Source organism: Protopterus annectens, chromosome 17.part0, assembly GCF_019279795.1.
Source record: "Protopterus annectens isolate FY-2018-M chromosome 17.part0, PAN1.0, whole genome shotgun sequence".
In the NCBI taxonomy this organism is placed as follows: Eukaryota; Metazoa; Chordata; order Ceratodontiformes; family Protopteridae; genus Protopterus; species Protopterus annectens.
The window spans coordinates 598,475,478-598,493,923 of record NC_056751.1 but is presented as its reverse complement, the minus strand read 5'-3'; the positions used below and the strand labels follow the sequence as shown (position 1 = coordinate 598,493,923).

The window sequence follows — 18,446 nt, the reverse complement described above, 5'->3', positions numbered from 1 at the left end:
AGTAGGTACAGGTGGTTTCCTTGGAGGATTGATGTTTTTGATTCCTCTCAGAAACAGTCTCAGGACAGGATGAGAGAAGACAGGTGGATCAACATTGTATTCTGCTGAAATTGCTGAGGCATGTATCTTAATGGAAGAGTAAGACAGGCCGTTGTGGAACAATTCTGCCAAGTATTCCAGTATATGTGCCATGTTGATAACTGTCGCATCTAGGCCCTTTGTTGTGTTCCAAGTGTGAAATCTTTTCCATTTTGCTGAATATGCCTTCCTTGTGGAAGGCCAGCGAGCTTCCATAATATCCTTCACTCTCTGGGATAGCTTATCCTGAGGAGGAGTCATGTTATTTTCCAGGCATTTAGCTGCAAGGTTTTCAGGTTGGAATGCAGAGTCTTGAAATTGTGCTGTGTCAGTAGCAGTGGCCATAGGGGGAGAAGCCACGGTTTTGTCTGTGACATGCTCTTTAACAGTGGGTACCAGTGCTGTCTTGGCCAGTTTGGAGCTATCAGAATCACTCTGGGCTGCTCTGTTCTGATCTTCAGTAAGACCTTGGTAATTAATGGGAGAGGTGGAAAAGCATACACTGCTAGAGCTTTCCAGCTGAAAGAGAGAGCGTCCACTTTCCATGCTTGTGGGTGGTATGTCCTTGAGCAGAAATTCTCCAGTTGATTGTGGGGGGAGGCGAACAGATCTATTTCCGGCCTTCCCTGTGATTGTACTATGAGTAAGATGATGTCTGGGTGCAGCATCCGTGGTATTTCTGCTTAAGCTGTCTGCCAGTATATTGTCTTTCCCTGGCACGAACTGGGACTGCAGCTGTATATTGAGTTTCAAGGAAAGTTCCCATAGATTCATTGCCAGTCTGCAAAGAGGGTAGGAATGGGTGCCTCCTTGCTTGTTTATGTACCACATAACTGTGGTGTTGTCTGTCCCTATGAGTAGGTGGCCTTGAAGAAAAAGTTTGAAGGCCTCGATGGCGTGCATCACTGCCAGCATTTCCTTTTGGTTTATGTGCATGCACAGCTCTCTTTGACCATAGCCCTTGGATACATCTGCCCTCCATGTGTGCTCCCCAACCTTGGTCTGAAGCGTCCGTAGTGATGGTTTGGTTGGCTCTTGCCTTGAAGGGCAACCCACTGTTCGACTGGCAGGCTTGAGCCCACCACAGAAATTCCTTTTGAAGGCATGGAATGAGTGGGATCAAAGTTTCTAAACTGTGACTGTGCTGAGTCCATAAACTCTTCAGGTACCATTGTAATTTTCTCATATGCAGCCTTGCTTGTGGAATCAGAAGAATGCAAAATGCCATGTAACCCAGGGCCTGCAGGATTTTCCTTGCAGTCAGCTGAGTTTGTCTCGTCAGATTCTTGAAGTAATCCGGTAGTTTTTTTTTTCTTCTGAGAAAGGCCATTTGGGTGGTTGTGTCTAGATCCGCACCCAGAAAAGTTATTCTTTGGGATGGGACAAGTCTTGATTTGTGGATGTTGACTGTATATCCCAAGGCCTGCAGTAGGTGGATGGCATAATCCAAGTCCTTTAACAAAGTTTGCTTGCTGTCTGCTAGTATAAGGCAGTCGTCCAGATATGGGTAAATTTGAATCCCCTGAAGTCTGCAGTGAGCAATTACTGATGCCAGGCATTTCGTGAATACTCTAAGCCAAAGGGCAATGCTGAGAATTGATACTGCTCTGATCCTGCAAGAAATCTGAGGTGTCTTCTGCAACTTTGTCTGATAGGGACATGCAGGTATGCCTCCTTCAGGTCTAGAGTCACCAGCCAAAACCCCTTGCCCAGCATGGAAGGAGTTGCTGTAGTCAGCATTTTGAATTTTGGCACAATGAGGTAAGTATTCAGAGTGGACAAGTCGAGAATAGGCCTCAACTGATTTTCTTTTCTTGGAACAAGGAATAATCTGGAGTAAAATCCTTGGCCTTGTTCTGAAAGAGGTACATTTTCTATAGCTTTTATTTGAATTAAGTTGAAAATTTGTTTCAAAGCCTCTGCCCTCTGATTTGGTGGCAGGTCTGGCATGCCTTTTCTTTTTGGCAATGTGTGGAAATGGAACCTGTATCCTTTGTCTATTTGCAGTGTCCATGTGTCCCTTTTAATGCTGTGCCAATTTTTTGAAAATAAAGAAAGCTTTCCGCCCAAAGGTGCTTCTAATTGAGCCCTGGTCGGCGGAGTCAAAACAAAGTCATTGAGTCTGTCCTGGTGTAGCAGTTGTAGTTCCTACACTACCTCTCTGGTTGGGAGGCTGCCATTGACGGCCTCTGTAGGAGCCTTTAGCTTGCCCTCTACCTCTGGCACACCTATTCCTGCCTCTGAGATCTGTCTGAGTCCGGAAAGGACCAATTCTTAGCAGGCCAATTTCTGCTGAATCTTGGTGGTTGGACTTGCAGAAAGTCTTTGACTGTTTGCACAGATTTTGCCTTTTCTTCAAATTTAAGACCTCTTGAGCCGTGGAACCAAATAATTTTTGCTTTTCCATAGGAGCATCCAAAAGCTTAGCTTTAACATGGTCTGGCAGAGATTGTTCCTTCAGCCAGGCATGCCTAGGTATGACTGCACCTGTCATAGCCGACCTACATGAAGCTTCCAATGCATCATAACCACACTGCAAGAAATGGTTACTAACCTGCTGGGAGTTATGTACCAGATCCTGAAGGGATTTGCGATCAAGGGGTTCAGAAGACAGTTTCTTATGCAATTCATCTAACAAATACTCTTGGTACTGTATCATATGAAATTGACAATTTAAATGCCCTCATGGAAAGAGTTGCAGAAGTATACACTTTCTTACCCCATCTCTCTAAAGCTCTGGACTCCCTTTCAGAGGGTAGAGGATTTCTAGCAGTGGCAGCTGCAACCCCTTTTGGGCCCTGGGAAATAGTTTCTGGATCAGCAGAGTGGGCCTTGTACAGGTATAGATGTGGGTCCGGGACCCTGTAGTACCTATCAGGTTGCCGGAGGGAGAGAGTCAGGGGTTGTACTAGCATCAGAGTACACATCATCAATGACATTCAAAAACGGAGGTATAGCTAAAGGCCTATGCTGAGGTAAATGTACAAAGGTCCTTAATCTTTCTAGAATCAGAGAATTCCTGACCCTGCCATTGAAAATGTTCTCTCAGAGTGTAATGTCTCTCCAAAGGAAAACTCTTCAGGAGGGGAGGCCGAGGGAATAGATTCTTCAGCATTAGAAACCTCGTAGGCCGAATAAGCCTCCTCCTGGTGGTCTGACAGTAGAGCCATCAGAGGACTCATCTGAGGAGTGGGGGTCAGAGGGCTCAACCCTGGGCCTTCTGTCTGGAGGTGGTTGAGAGCCCCTGTCTGGATGAGGTTGATAACCTCTAATTAAGGAGATAAGATCCTCTGCTAAGCTAAGAATCAGTGAGCCAGTAGAGGGTCTCTGAGAGGTAACCTTGGGAGGCAAAGCTTTAGAAAGTTTAGCAGCTTTAGCCCTAGAGAAAGTCTTAATGGACATGGATGCAGGAGGTCTGGCTGCACCACGTGCAGGAGTAGATTTGTCTAAAGGAATGGTGTCGGAAGGTTCCTGGACACCAGTTTCAGTAGGTAATTCAGTAACCGACTCGGCCGGGGCCTCCGGTGCAGAGGTAGTCGGTTGTGCGGTTTCAGTAATCTGAAGTACCAAGGACTGTTTCAGCCGAGACAGAGACACTCGCGGTAGGCCTGACAGTGGTTTCAGCCGAAACCACAGCCCGCGTGTCGGTCCTTGTCCTTCCGTTTCTTAACTAAATGAAAAGTCTGAGTCTCCGACGGCAGCTTGTAAGCAAAACTAGCCCCAAAGAATTCCTCTGCAAACTCCGACCGACGTCTAAGAGTTCGTCGGTTGAAGGAAGCACAGGCTGAACAGGCAGAGACGTCATGGTCTGGGCCTAGGCAGTAAGAGTGGAAATCCTTGAGGTATTTGTTTCCCACAAGATAAACAATTATTAACTTTATCTGACATCAGCTGAGGCAAGAGTCCCCAACGGGGTACTTAGCTTTTTCGAAGTCTTCGGTAGCTGAATCACAGGAGCTGGACGACCGGCACTTGCGAACTGCTTCTGCTTCGGGCACCCCATGGCAAGAAAGACTGAGGAAAATGGCGTCGGCTGATGCTTTTATACCCCAGACTCTGACGTCGGGGAAAGTGCGACATCAGCCGAAGCCAGACCCAGACTTTGGAATCCGGCCGACCAAAGGGCTGCCTGAGGCAGGACAACCCATATGTGATGACTGCAGATGCATCCTTGAAGGACATACACAGATTTTACAAGGAACAGAAAAAATAGAAAAGGGGACAGTCTGAAATTAGTGGCAGTTGACAGTAAGGGTGTGTGTGTGTGTACATCTTGTGATAAAAAGTTGTCTAACCATAACGTTCCTTCTGAGTTGATCTTCCAGTCATCACTGATGGGTTTGGTTCAGCCCTTGGAACACAGTCGGCCTTAAACCAAACTCACGTACACCAAACACTCGAGCTAAGCTGTTACCCACAAAGCCCTTCTCCCAGTTACCTCCGATAGAGTTTGCATACAACATATAAAAGAAAGACAGAGGCCATCTCTGCGCATAAACCCTGAAACACCACAAGGACCCAGAAGATCCGCCAGGAGCCTTTGGTGGGGGACAGTGGGAGGGTGTGATGACTGGAAGATTAACAACTCAGATGGAACGTTATTGGTAAGAACTTCTTTATCTGAAGTTGTTTATCTTCTTCCTATTCATCACTGATCGGACAGAATCCCAAGCTACTAGGGAGAACTTAGGTGCCCCTTATGGAAGAACATTCCTGAGAACCATTGAAGCGAAGGCCGCCCTTCCCCGGGAGACCAGATCCAATTTGCAATGCTTGATGAAGGTATGGGGTTTAGACCAATTGGCTGCTGCAAAAATGTCATCCATGGAAGCCCTAGAATGGAAGGCAAATGAAGTTGCGATTACCCTAGCTGAATGAGCTTTGAATTGATCAGGTTTGGATTCATTTGTAAGAGAATATGCAAAGGTAATGCAATCTCAGAGCCATTATGCCAAAGTAACTTTTGATACAGCACACCCCAATCTAGGACCAGAAAAGGAAATGAAAAGTTGGTCCAACTTGCGAAAGGACTTAGTTCTGTCAAGATAGAAACAGATTTCCATGTACATCTAAAGAATTAAGGCAGTATTCGCCTTTGAGTAGTTTGGGAAAAATACAGGAAGTTTAATGGACTGGTTTATAGAGAAGCCGGAAACCACTTTGGTGAGAAGATGGGTTAGTACGAAGGGACACTCTGTCCTTACAGAAGATTAGGTATGTGCTCTTTATGCATAAGACTTGTAACTCTAATATCCGTTTGGCTGATGTGACCGCCATCAAAAACAAACATCCATGACAGGAATTTTAGATCACATGTCGCGGCAGGCTCAAAGGGAGGAAGAAACACTGGAGAATCTGGCAGAGATACCATGTCTCTACGGGCTGCCTGAGAGGTCTTGTGGAGTTGAGCGACTCCCATCTATGGAAATTGGAAATGGCTGCTCAATGGACTAATAGTACAGGCTGATGCCCCATTGTCAAACACAGATAGTGAAGAATGGTGGCTGTAGGGGTTGATAAGGGGTCTAGCTTCTGATTATTCGACAAGATAGCAAATCTTTTCCACTTGTTTCTGTAGAGTTTTCTGATAGATGGTTTATGGGAGGACGGAATAATATCCCTGACAAGAGAGGGTTTTCTGCCTGGCAACTAACAGGCGGAGAAACCAAGCAGTCAGCTTGAGTGTGAATAGATTTGGGGGAGTCAGACAGAAAGTGAGATATTAGGTCCTGACGAGTGTCCAGGATCCAAGAAGGTTTAAACAGGTGAGGTCGGAAGAAGGGAAACCACACTTGACGAGGCCAGAAAGGGGCAATGAGGATCACCTTTGCTTTTCAACCGAATAAGCTTTCCTTAGAAATAAGGGTATCAGAGGTATTGGAGAATAAGCGTAGAGGAGATCCGTGGGCCACTCGTGAGTCAAAGCATCTCTCGTTGATAACCCGCATGGGGATAAAGACGGCAAAGTAACTGTTGCATTTTTTGTTTGAAGGGGAGGCAAAAAGATCGCAACAAGGCTGGCCCCAATGGCTAATTATTTCTGCAGTCACGCTTCAGTTGAGAGACCACTCTTGTGGACGGAGGATGCATCTGCTCAGCCTGTCCACAACCACATTGGAACTCCCCTGGATATGCGTTGCGATTAAAAAGTGGTTGGAAGCTATCGTCCAATGCCAAATTCTCACTGCCTTGCGACAGGATGTAGGATTTGGTCCCTTCCTGTTTATGCACCAGACAGACATTGACTGGACAGCAATTGTTCCTGACGGAAGGAGCGGATGAAGTGCCTACAACATTAGTACTGCTCAACTCCAGGACACTGATATGCAAGTTGACCTTTAGGTTGAACCACGTGCCTTGGACCATCTTTCTCTGGAAGTGGCCCCACCCACCCTGTCAGGGAAGCGTCTGTGGTCAAAGTGGCGTTGGGGAGTCTGGAAGGGGTGAAAGATTTTAGTCTGTTCTCATCCACCAGAGGAGCTCTTGCTTGCAGGAGTTGGCAATAAGGATCTTTGCATTCAGGGGGTGGAGAGTGGATATCCACTGGAACAAAAAGCCATTTTAGTAGTCTGTCATGCAATCTTGCTAGGGGGACAATTGGAACGGCTGCCGCCATAGACCCAAAAGCCTTAACTTCCCTTGCAGATACCTTACTTCAACAGAGTATCACTTGTAACCGTAATCTCAGAAGTCTAAGGAGGTAGAGAGACATGCCTTGTTCAAGTGTTGAATACCGCTCCTATAACATTCCAATTGTTGGGTGGGACGAAGGTTGGATTTTTCCCAGTGAATTGCGATGCCTAGGAACTCCACCAGTACAAGGGTGTACCAGAGGGCTCTGACCAGTAGGTACTTGGTGGGGGCAGAGTGGAGTCGATCGTCGAAACATAGAAACACCCGGAATCCTTGAAGCCTCAGATGAGCTGTCACCACTGCTAGGCATTTCGTGAACACTGAGCCGTCGAGAGACCAAACGGCAGGGCTCTGAATTGGTAATGACTGGCTCCTAGCCAAAAGCGGAGATTCCTGGAGCATTTGTCCATTTTGATGTGGTAATACACATCCCCGGAGGTCTATCGAGCACATCCACACACCCTCCCGAAGAAATTCGGAGAATGGATAAAATTGTAACCATATGGAACTTCGTCTGAACTACTGATTTATCTGTCTGAGATCTAAAATGGGCCTCCAGTCTTTTTTGGCACCAAAAAGAATCTAGAATCAAACCTGGATCCACACTGGTCTGAAGGGAATTGTTGGATGACTCGTTCGACACAGCTTTCTTATTTCTGAAGCTGCCTCTTCCCTTTGACTGGGAAGAACATGGGAAGGGATTTCGGGGTCTTGGGTAAGATTAGGGGAATGTAATAACCTCTGGAGATTATTCCTTGCACCCTCGTTTGTAATAGAGTGCCAGGCAGCTCGGTGGAGAGAGAAACCAGCCCTGACTGCTTCCAGAGAAAAGCAATTGGGCAGCACTTCAGGAACCCTGATAAGGTTATCCTCAGAAAAACTGTGGAGCCCTGATTTCTGGGACCCCATCTGCCCCGACAGTCTTCCATTACTGGAAGACCCTCTGCGGGAGTCCTTGCCACGTGCACTACGGAAAGGGCCTTGAGATTTTTTGTCACATCTTTCCACACTGGTTTCTGGAGAAAGAGCGCAGAGGCTTGGAAAAACATAGGCCAATGGCAGACAAGGTTTTTCCATCCTGCACGCACCTGACTTGTTTCCTTCACTTTAGAACTGAACAAAGCGGACAGTTTGATATGGGCATTTAAGAAGGAATAATTGAGACCACGAGGTCACAAATGCACATCCAGGCATGATGTCTCAATTACACCTACCCCCACAGCTCTAGCTGCCCCTTCGGTTGAGAGGGACAGCAACCTCATAGATGAGTTGGAAATAAACTCTAGGGTAGCAAGTTGGGAAGCAACTTTCATGTGCCCCATTCAAAATTTGACCCACGAAGGTCCTAGAGAGTTCAGATAAGAGATCACTTTGGAGCCAAGTAAAATGTGCCAAGTAATTCAGAAAACTAACAGCAAAGGTCGCTTAAGCAAAAACTTGCTTCCCTAATCTGTCCACCGCCCAGGACTCTGTTGGGTAAGTGGAAAGCAGCTCCTCCGCAACATTCTTTTTCGTGGCAGCCGCTACCACCATAGCGTTTACTGGTAAGCCTTTTGACCAATAGGGCAGCTCCCCCAGAGCAAGAGTTGACGAAAGTACAGTTGTGTACACTTAAGAGTGTATTCACTTGCTGCAGTCATAACATTTGGGTAATGCTGTCAGGCTGCCCTCAGTCAAGCTGAATCGGTTGCAGTCTTCTCTTCCATAACGTCAGGGGTATAAAACATGCAGCAGACGCTATTTTTTAGTTTTTCTTGTCCCCGAGGTCAGGTGCCCACAAAAAGGTAGCAACATTTTTATACATTATATATATATATTTATATATATATGTTTATATATACATATGTTTATATATACATATGTTTATATATATATATATGTTTATATATATATATATGTTTATATATATATATATGTTTATATATATATGTTTATATATATATGTTTATATATATATGTTTATATATATATGTTTATATATATATGTTTATATATATATGTTTATATATATATGTTTATATATATATGTTTATATATATATGTTTATATATACACACACATTAGATATACATATATATATATATATATATACACACACATATACAGATATATTAGATATACATATATATATACACACACACACGTATATATATATATATATATATATATATATATATATATATATATATATATATATATTAATTACATGTATCACTATAAAAACTTTACCTTCATCTACAAGCAAATACACCACATAGGTTGTGGAAGATACTGAAGGAAAGATAAACTTCAGAATGACAGGGAGATGGCAGGAGGGTGACCTGGACTGCAACAGTGAATACACTAACATCTACATTTATGGTAAGTGTACGCAACTGTACTATGTTCATGTGTCACTGTTGCAGTCATTACATTTGGGTAGAATCCCAAAGCTACAGTTGGCAGCCTGGAGCTAAACAGCATCAGGTGTGGTAAGACCCTGCAGCACTGCAGTGGCAAAGCCTGCCCTGGACTTAGAGTAGAGAGGAAAATGGTAATGCTTTGTAAAGGTGTGCACAGAACTCCAAGTAGCAGCCTCTAGAATGCCTGATTGGTACTTCTGAGAAAGGCTGCTGAAGTAGCTGCAGCTTTGGTGGAATGAGACCCAATGCCCTTGGGCACAGGCTTACCATGGTGTAAGTAGCAGAAACGGATGCAGTAGCTTATCAACTTTGAAATTGTCTGCTTTGAAATAGCCTTTCCTTCTGATCCTACAGCATATGACACTAGTAATTGCTCAGTTTTTCTTATAGCTTTAGTCCTGCTCAAGTAGAATCTTAGTTGTCTGTGTATGTCCAAGGAATGCAGAATTCTCTCCCCTTTGTTCTGCGGATTTGGATAAAAAGTTGGAAGATTAAATGGTCAAGAGCCACACTGGAAATCACTGTAAGCATAAAAGTAGGATTTGTCCTGAGACACAACCTGTCCAGGTAAAATGATAAATGGCTCTACAGCCATGAGGGCCTGTAGCTCTGAAACTCTTCTTGCTTAAGTAATTGCTAGTAACAAAGCTGTCTTCCATGATAAGAACTTTATATCAGCGGTAGCAGCTGGTTCAAATGGAGGCAGGGTAAGCTTTTCAAACACATAATTGAGGTCCCATGCAGGTAATGGTGATCTTCTAGGGGGCCTTACATTTTTGGCTCCTCTAAGGTACTGCTTTAGCAAAGGATGAGAAAAGATTGGTGGCTCTGTGTTGTAATGAGCAGAAATGGCAGAGACATGGATTTTGATTGATGAGAAAGATGGGCCTTAGTCAAAGCATCTCAGGTAAATATCGTAATACCGGAGGAATATTTGGTTCTGCTGTATCAGTTCCTTGTGCTAGATTCCAAGCACAGAATCTCTTCCACTTGTAAGCATAAGATTTTCTAGTACTAGGCCTTCTGGCTTCTAAAATAACATCCATCACAGCTTTGAGAGGTATTGTTTGTACGATTAGATGATTAGCCATGCTGCCAGGTTTAGAGTCTGTAGTTGATTGTGCAGGATCTGATTATTTTGCTGGGACAGTATTCGTCTGAGGCAAGGTCCAAGCTGGGTATTTAGACAAGTTCCTTAGGATTGGGTACCAATATTAGCAGGGCCAGTCTGGGGCAATTAATATCTTTGGCTTCTCTTGTCTGACTTTTAGGAAGACTTTGGGTAGAAGAGGCAGAGGAGGAAAGGTGTAAACGGATAGGTTTTTCCAAATTAAGGATAGGGCGTCCACTTTCCATGCTTGTCTGTGATAAGTCCTTGCGCAGAATCTTTTCAATTGATAATTTTGAGGAGATGCAACTAGATGTCTGGGCTCCCCCATTTCTCTGTTATGCTGAAGACTTGTGGATTTAGTTTCCACTCGTGAGGATCCATAAGGATTCTGCTTAAATCGTCTGCCAGAGTGCTTTGTTTTCCTGGCAGGAACTGAGCTTGAAGATGTATTTGGTAGGTCAAAGCTGTGTCCCAACAGTGCCATGGTTAATCAGCAAAGGCGGTATGTGTGCGCCCCCTTGCTTGTTTATATACCATCACTGTGGTATTGTCAGTCTATCAGTAGCTGTCCCAGATGAAGTCCTTGAAGGCTGTTAGGGCATTTTGAACAGCTAGCATCTTTCTGGTTGATATGTAGATGCATTTGTTTTGGTGTCCATAAGCCCCGAATGCATGTACCTGCCATGTGGGCCCCCCAGGCAAAATCTGATGCATCTGTTAAGGTTTGGCTGGCAGGGGGTAGAATTAAGGGCCGTCCCATGTTTTGGTGACAGGCCTTTCCCATCATAGATACTCCTGTTGCAGGCAAGGAATGAGAGGAATCAGTTTCCAGATTGTCTGAATGTTGACTCCATAAATGTTTTAGGTACCACTGAAGTTTCCTCATATGCAGTCTTGCATATGGAATTAGTAGGATGCAGGATGCCATGAAGCCCACAGCCTGCATAATTTGTCTTGCAGAAGACTGGGTTTTTGTTGTCGTCAGTTTGAAGTAGTCAGTTACCTTTGTCTGGTGTAAGGTAAGCCATCTGGGCAGTTGTATTCAACCTTGCACACAGGAATGTTATCTTTTGAGAGCGTACCAGCTGTGATATCTTTTCGTTTATTGCATACCCTAGCCATGTTAGAAGCCTTTTCACAAACGCAAGGTGTCAAAGAAGAGTGCCCTTGTTCTCTGCTTGAATGAGACAGTCGTCCAAGTAAGGATGTATTTGTATACTTAGTCTGCAAAATGCAATTACTGGTGCCAGGCACTTTGTAAAAACCCTGGGCGCAGTAGATAATACAAAGGGCAGTGCAGAGAATTGGTAATGCATTAAGCCAGCCTTTAATCTGAGGTATCTTCTGCACGATTGTCTTATTGGGACATGCAGGTATGCCTCTTTTAGGTCTAGTCACCAGCCAAGCCTTCTTGCCCAGCATGGGCATAAGCTGCTGGAAAGTCAGCAGTTTGAGTTTTGGAATGTCCAGGTATGTGTTCAAAATTGATAAATCCAGTATTGGCCACCAGGCCTTGTCCTTTCTGGGTACCAAGAACAGTTTGAGTAAAAACCTTGCCCTTTTTCCTGTTTTGGTACTGGCTGAATGGCCCCCATATCCATGAGGGACGTAACCTGTTTGTGCCTCTGCCCACTGATTTTTGGGCATATCTGGTCAACAGTTTGCCACTGGCAGTGTGGAAATGGAATCTGTATTCCTGTGATACTATGTTTAGTACCCACTTGTCCTGGGTTATTAACTGCCAATTTTGAGCAAAAAGTGCTAATTTTCCTCCCTAAGGGTGCTGCCAAAAGATGACTGCTTGGTGAAGGCAGAGGGTGGTCATTGGGACTGTTTCCTGTAGGTTTGCACTTTGTCTCCCCCTGATTTGGAGGTAGATGCGCCCCATTGCTTTGACCTGTATGAATCTTGCGCCTGGTATCTGGAACCCTTTGGGAATCTGGATTTGCCCCTTTGAGCTCTGACACAGGAAAGGAACATTTTTTTTTGTAGGCCAATGTCTACTGGATCTTGGCGGCTGCACTTGTAAGAAGTCTAACAGTTAGCATAGACTTAGCTTTGTCTTCCACTTTCATTAAAACCTCTTCTGCCTTAGTACCAAACAATCATGCTGTAAAGGTGCATCTAGCAATTTAGCTTTAACATGATCAGGCAAATATTGTTCCTTTAACCAGGCATGCCTCCTAATCACAGATTCAGTAACTGCATCCCTGCAGGAGGCCTCTAAGGAATCAAAACCACATTGCAAAGTATGCTTTCCAACTTGTTCAGCGGCATGCAATTCCTGCAATTCTTTATTTTCTGCACAATCCGAAATCCTTTTCTGTTTCAGCAATCCCATAACATGTTGTTGGTACTTAAGCATATGAAATTGACAGTTTAAGGCCCTGACTGCCAAGGTTGCAGATGTATAAACCTTTCTTCCCCATCTGTCCAGTGTCCTTGAATCTGTCAAAGGGGGTAGGAGTTTTTGCTGTTGAGGCCTTGGCTCCCTTTGGACCCTGTGAAATAGTTTCAGGATCAGCAGCAGGGTTTCTAAATAAATATTTGTGAGAGTCAGGAACCCTGTAATATTTGTCAGGCTTACTGGAGCCAGAGGTAAGGAGTCAGGGGTCAAGTTTGACTCCGAAAACACATCCACAAAGTCTAAAACAGGGGGAATGGCTAAAAAATTGTGCTGAGGGAGAAGGAAATCCCCGAGCCTCTTTTTTTGATTCAGAGAAGTCTTAAACTCTCCCAGTGAAAATGCTCCCTCAAAGTATGCAAAGTTTCTCCAAATAAATAATCCTCTGGAGGAGATGCTGAAAGAATAGACTCCTCAGCATCAGAATCCACATAAGGAGGTATAGATGACTCCTGATCAGAAGAGGAATCAGAAGAAATGGAAACCTGATCTGAAGATTCATAATCAGTGTCTTGCCTAGGCCTCTTATCTGGAGGGGGATGGATACTCCTGATGAAGGTAATAAGCTCTTCAACCATTGTGATAATTGGGCATTGAGGCCTGTGCACGAGGCTCATGGGTCTTTTTTTAGTTTTAACGTTGCCTTTGTCTTTGATTTTGCAGCTGTCTGATATACAAAGGTCTGAATACATCCTCAGAAGCCGGTGCCTGCTCAGTGGCTCCGGACCCATCGGAGAGAGATACATCAGTTGGTCCACTACCATGAGTATCTTGCGGCATGCCAGACTCCACACGGGTGTCGGTAGAGGCCTGTGACTCGAAGGTAGTGGGTATCAGGTTCTGCGAAGGCGCCAGAGTACCAGCAACTGGCTTAGAAGCTTGGTCTGTTTTGGATCTAGACTGCTTTTCTCTGTGCTTTTCTGTGTTTATGTACTCAGAGTAGGATTGCTGACATTTCTGAGTAGTTAAATCTGATTCCAAAATACTTTGATGCAATATTATAGACGCTTAATAGTGCGTTGGTTAAATCTAGCACAAAACCAACAGCCAGGCACATTGTGATCAGGGCCTAGGCAAGGAACAGTATAAATGGAAATCAGAGGTATTTGCTTCCCACAAGTAATACAATTAACTTTTTCTGACATCGGTAAAAAGCAAGAAAAAAGCTTCCCCACCGGGGTACTTGGCTTTAGTGAAGAGTTCGGATCTGAAACTCACTCAAATTTCAGTAGTCTGCCAACCAGCACTTGCAAAATGCTTCTGCTTCGGGCACCGGGCGGCAAGAAAGACTTAAAAAAATGGCGTCTGCTGCATGTTTTATATACCTGATGACCTGACGTCATGGAAGAGAAGACAGCAACTGACGCAGCACCCAACACTTTGGAATTCAGGCCAACTGAGGGCAACCTGCCAGCAGATTACCCAAATGTAATAACTGCTGCAACAGTGAAACACGAAGAACATCCTGAACCGTTCCCGAAGCAGAAGGTTCCACCCCCCCCCCCAAAGCAGAAGGCTACACCCCCCCCCCCAAGCATGAGATTGAGGAAGAGAGTTCAGAACAGAAACCCAAAGGAGCCTCGGAGCCTCAAAGGTGGTCTCTGTGGGCACAGAGGAGAGGATTCCTCCCGCAGATGGAGCTATGGGCCTCGGAACCAGAGGGTCCAAGGGAGGAGAATACGTGGAAGTCGCAGGAGCAATGCACCCAAAGCCCAGAGGGGTGGATTCGAGGAAAATTTGTAATCTCCCTGGCTGTCAGCAGCTGATCAAACAGGCGCACCACATCCTAATTCAGATAGGCTCCTGGTAGACCTTACCAACACTCCTGTGGGGGAGTCAGGTCAGTCCAAAAAGGGGCTAAAGACTTGCCCAGCAAAAGGATCCATGGATGGGGAATACTGGATCAGAGGTGTACTATAAGTCAGCAAAGAGGATTCCAGTTTAGAGACAGGCAAAAGGGGAAGTATCTGAGCAGATGTGATAGCTGGGGTGGAGACTGGCTCCGATAGAGTAGTCAGTACCAATCTTGGAACGGAGATGGGGACGACTGTGCCATGCTAATGGCAGGCAATAAGGTAAATTTCAAAACCACAGTCTGACCACACCATTAGTCGGTGCAGAGGGCGCCAGCGATGTGGAAGTCATCACAATATCATAAGTAACCAGTGGAGCACAGCTCAGAGCCGAGGTTATCGGAAAAGAGTAGGCGATCTTGTGCACCGTTGACGTTTTATGGGCCTTATGCTTATGAGGCTTGCCCTTCTCACCAGCCGAAAGGTCTGAATGAGGACTTTTTTGTCTGCAGATGGAGGGGTTGAGACCCAAGACGCAGAAACAGCCTCAGAAAATGAAGGAAGCAGGCCTTTCAGAATAAGTTTATTGTTTAATTCAGCGTCCGCTGACTGTAAAAAACAAATCTGACCAGGACATTTCACAGATAGGTGTGGAACCCCCAGACAAACACATACCTCATGTAGATCGCTGTTGGGGAGTATACCACTGCAAGTAGAGCAATGCTTAAACCCCGAAGTCCCTTTCTTTTCAGACATACGAAAAAAAACTAGTAACTAACCCAAAAAGAGGTACTGAGGAGGAAAGGAGAAAATACCAACAATGGTATTAAGAATGCGACAAGAGTAAGGAAGGGTGATGACCAACAATTTTAAGAAAGAAAGATAGTACCCATGGGAAGAACTAGTTAAGAAAACTTACGAAATACTGCAAAAACTGAAAAATACAATACTTAGCTGGAGAGCTTGGTGAAACTGCTATATGGCTGCGTGGCAAACAAGATCTGCAGTAAAGTACAGTTTTGTACCTACCATAAATGTAGATGTCCGATAGATATGCAACTGCAGTCCTGACATATGGGTTGTCCTGCCTCAGGCAGCCCTTCGGTCGGCCAGATTCCAAAGTCTGGGTCTGGCGTCGGCCGATGTCGCTCGCTCCCCGTCAGCACGGCTGGAGTATACAGGCATCAGCCGACGCCATCTTCTTCAGAGTTTCTTGCCCCAGATGCCAGGTGCCCTCCAAGGAAGGCTAAATTTTGTGAATGGAAAAAAGACAATTCCAGACATGCAAAAAAAAAAAAAGGAACAGTAATAAACAGATACACCATAACAGATATCCCCAGCTAATAGGAACTAAGGGGGAAATGGACCCAAGGGAAATCAGAGGGGTAGGAGGGAGGGTAAACCTGACTGCAGTTGCATATCTATCAGACATCTACATTTATGGTAGGTACAAACCTGTACTATGTCCCTTCAAGAATGCAACTGCAGTCCTGACATATGGGTTGAATACCATAGCCAAGCTGGGGGTGGTAGGACTAAGCAAGAGATGGTATAGCTAGAATGCCCTGCAGGACTGCCGAAGCAAAGCCTGCTCTGGATCTGGAGTATAATGGCAGGTTGTAGTGTTTGGTAAATGTATGCACGGAGCTCCATGTGGCAGCCTCTAGTATATCTTTTGTAGCCACTCCTCTGAGAAAAGCTGTGGATGTGGCCATAGTCCTGGTGGAGTGTGGTCTAATATTAGCTGGCACACTTTTTCCATGGAAAGAGTAACAAAATCTGATGCAGTGTCCAATCCATTTTGAAATAGTTTGCTTGATAACTGCTTTTCCTTGCGCTCCAGCAGCATAGGCTACATACAGTTGGTCAGACTTCCTGGTGATTTTTGTTCTGTCCAAGTAGTAGCGTAGTTGCCTGTGAATGTCCAAAGTATGCAACAGTTTTTCCCCCTTTATTTTGAGGGTTAGGAAAGAAGGTTGGCAGGTGAATTGCTTGATTTAGAGACACTCTGGATATCACCTTAGGCATGAATGAAGGATTGGTCCTAAGAGAAAATCTGTCCTGATGAAAAATGAGAAAAGGAGGAACTGCTATGAGGGCCTGTATCTCAAGAGACTTTTCTTGCTGAAGTGACTGCGAACAGGAAAGCAGTTTTCCAAGTGAGAAATTGCATTTCTGAAGATGATGCTGGTTCGAAAGGAGGAAGAGTTAATTTTTCTAAGACGTAATTGAGGTCCCATGCAGGGATTGGTGGTTTCCTTGGAGGTTTGATATTCTTTATCCCTCTTAAACTGTCTTAGCAAGGGATGTGAGAACACAGGTGGATCACAGTTGTAATGTGCCAAGATAGCTGAAGCGTGGATTTTGATGGAAGAGTATAAGAGGCCACTGTAAAACATTTCTGCCAAGTATTCTAAAATCTGAGGTATGTTCATCAGTGATGCATCCTGGCCCTTGTTGTCATTCCAGATGCTGAATATCTTCCATTTGGCTGAATAGGTTTTGCTGGTGGAAGGTCTGCGTGCCTCCAGCAAGATTTCCTGAATTTTTTTGGAGAGGGAGTCATGGGCCACAGTCATGGAACCCTCCAAGCTGTCAGCTTTAATGTTTGCAGGTTCTGATGAACAGCCCTGTAATTGTGTTGAGTCAGAAGCAGAGGCCACTGTGGCAAGGGCCCCGGTTTTGTATGCGTTATGCTCAGTAGCAGTGGATACCAGTGTTGCCTTGGCCAGTCTGGAGCTATCAAGATCCCTCTTGGTTGTTCTGCCTTGATTTTCAGTAACACCTTGGTGATTAAAGGTAGAGGAGGGAATGCATAAATTGTTAGGGCATTCCAGCTGAAAGAGCATCCGGTCTCCAGGCTAGAGGATGGTGTATCCTTGTGCAAAACCTTTCCAGGTGATGACTGAGATGAGATGCAAAGAGGTCTATATCCGGTTTCCCCCATGCAGTTATTTGTGTGAAAATGCGTGGGTGTAGTATCCATTCATGTGGATCCAAGAAATCTCTGCTCAACCTGTCTGCCAGAACATTGTCCTTGCCCTGAACAAACTGGGATTGCAGGTAGACGTTCAGTTTCAGGGACTTTTCCCAAAGAGTCATTGTTAATCTGCAGAGGGAGTAGGAATGAGTGCTCCCTTGTTTATGTACCACATGACAGTGGTGTTCTGTCCGTATTAGCAGATGACCTTGCTGAATAGATTTTCCGAAGGCTTCTATTGCATGCATCACTGCCAACATCTTTTTGATTTATGTGTTGATGCATTTCCATGGGTGTCCATTTTCCTTGAATGCATCTGCCATCCATGTGCGCCCCCCATCAATGATCCGAAGCGTCTGTTGTGATAGTTTGACTTGTTGGAGCTTTGCTGAAAGGCATGCCTTCGTTTAAGTGGCTTGCTTGAGCCCACCACAAAAATTCTTTGCAGGCATGGTATGAGTGGTATTATGTCTTCTAGGTTGTGGCTGTGCTGAGACCACAAGCTTTTTAGGTACCATTGTAGCTTTCTCATGTGTAGTCTTGCCAGAGGAATTAGTAGAATGCAAGATGCCATGAACCCCAGGGCCTGCAGGTTCTTCCTTGCGGACAAGTGGGTTAGTTTTGCTAGGCTTTTGAAGTAATCGGTCAAATGCTCTTGTTTCTCCTCTGAGAAGCGCCATTTGTAGCTGTGTGTCCAGTTTTGCTCCTAGAAAGGTAATCTCTTGGGATGGCAGTAGTCTTGATTTTTGCATGTTTACTGTGTATCCCAAAGCCTGCAGCAATTGAATGACATAATCCCAAAGCCTGCAGCAATTGAATGACATAATCCAAGTGTTTTATCAAGGTTCGTTAGCTGTCTGCTTGTATAAGGCAGTCGTCCAGGTAAGGGTATATTTGAATCACCTGGAGTCTGCAGTGTGCCACTACTGATGCCAGGCATTTTGTGAATACTCTGGGCGCAGTAGATAAGCCAAACGGCAATGCTGAGAATTGATAGTGCTCTGTTCCTGCAAGAAATCTGAGGTATCTTCTGCAACTGTGTCTG

At 44.9% G+C, this 18,446-nt stretch overlaps 1 protein-coding gene across 2 annotated transcripts in view; it reads right to left on the bottom strand.

Moving 5' to 3' along the window:
* ZBTB45 (zinc finger and BTB domain containing 45) overlaps positions 1–18,446 on the bottom strand; it is a 451,816-nt gene that overhangs the window by 175,465 nt on the left and 257,905 nt on the right. The gene's annotated exons all lie outside the window — the stretch shown is intronic.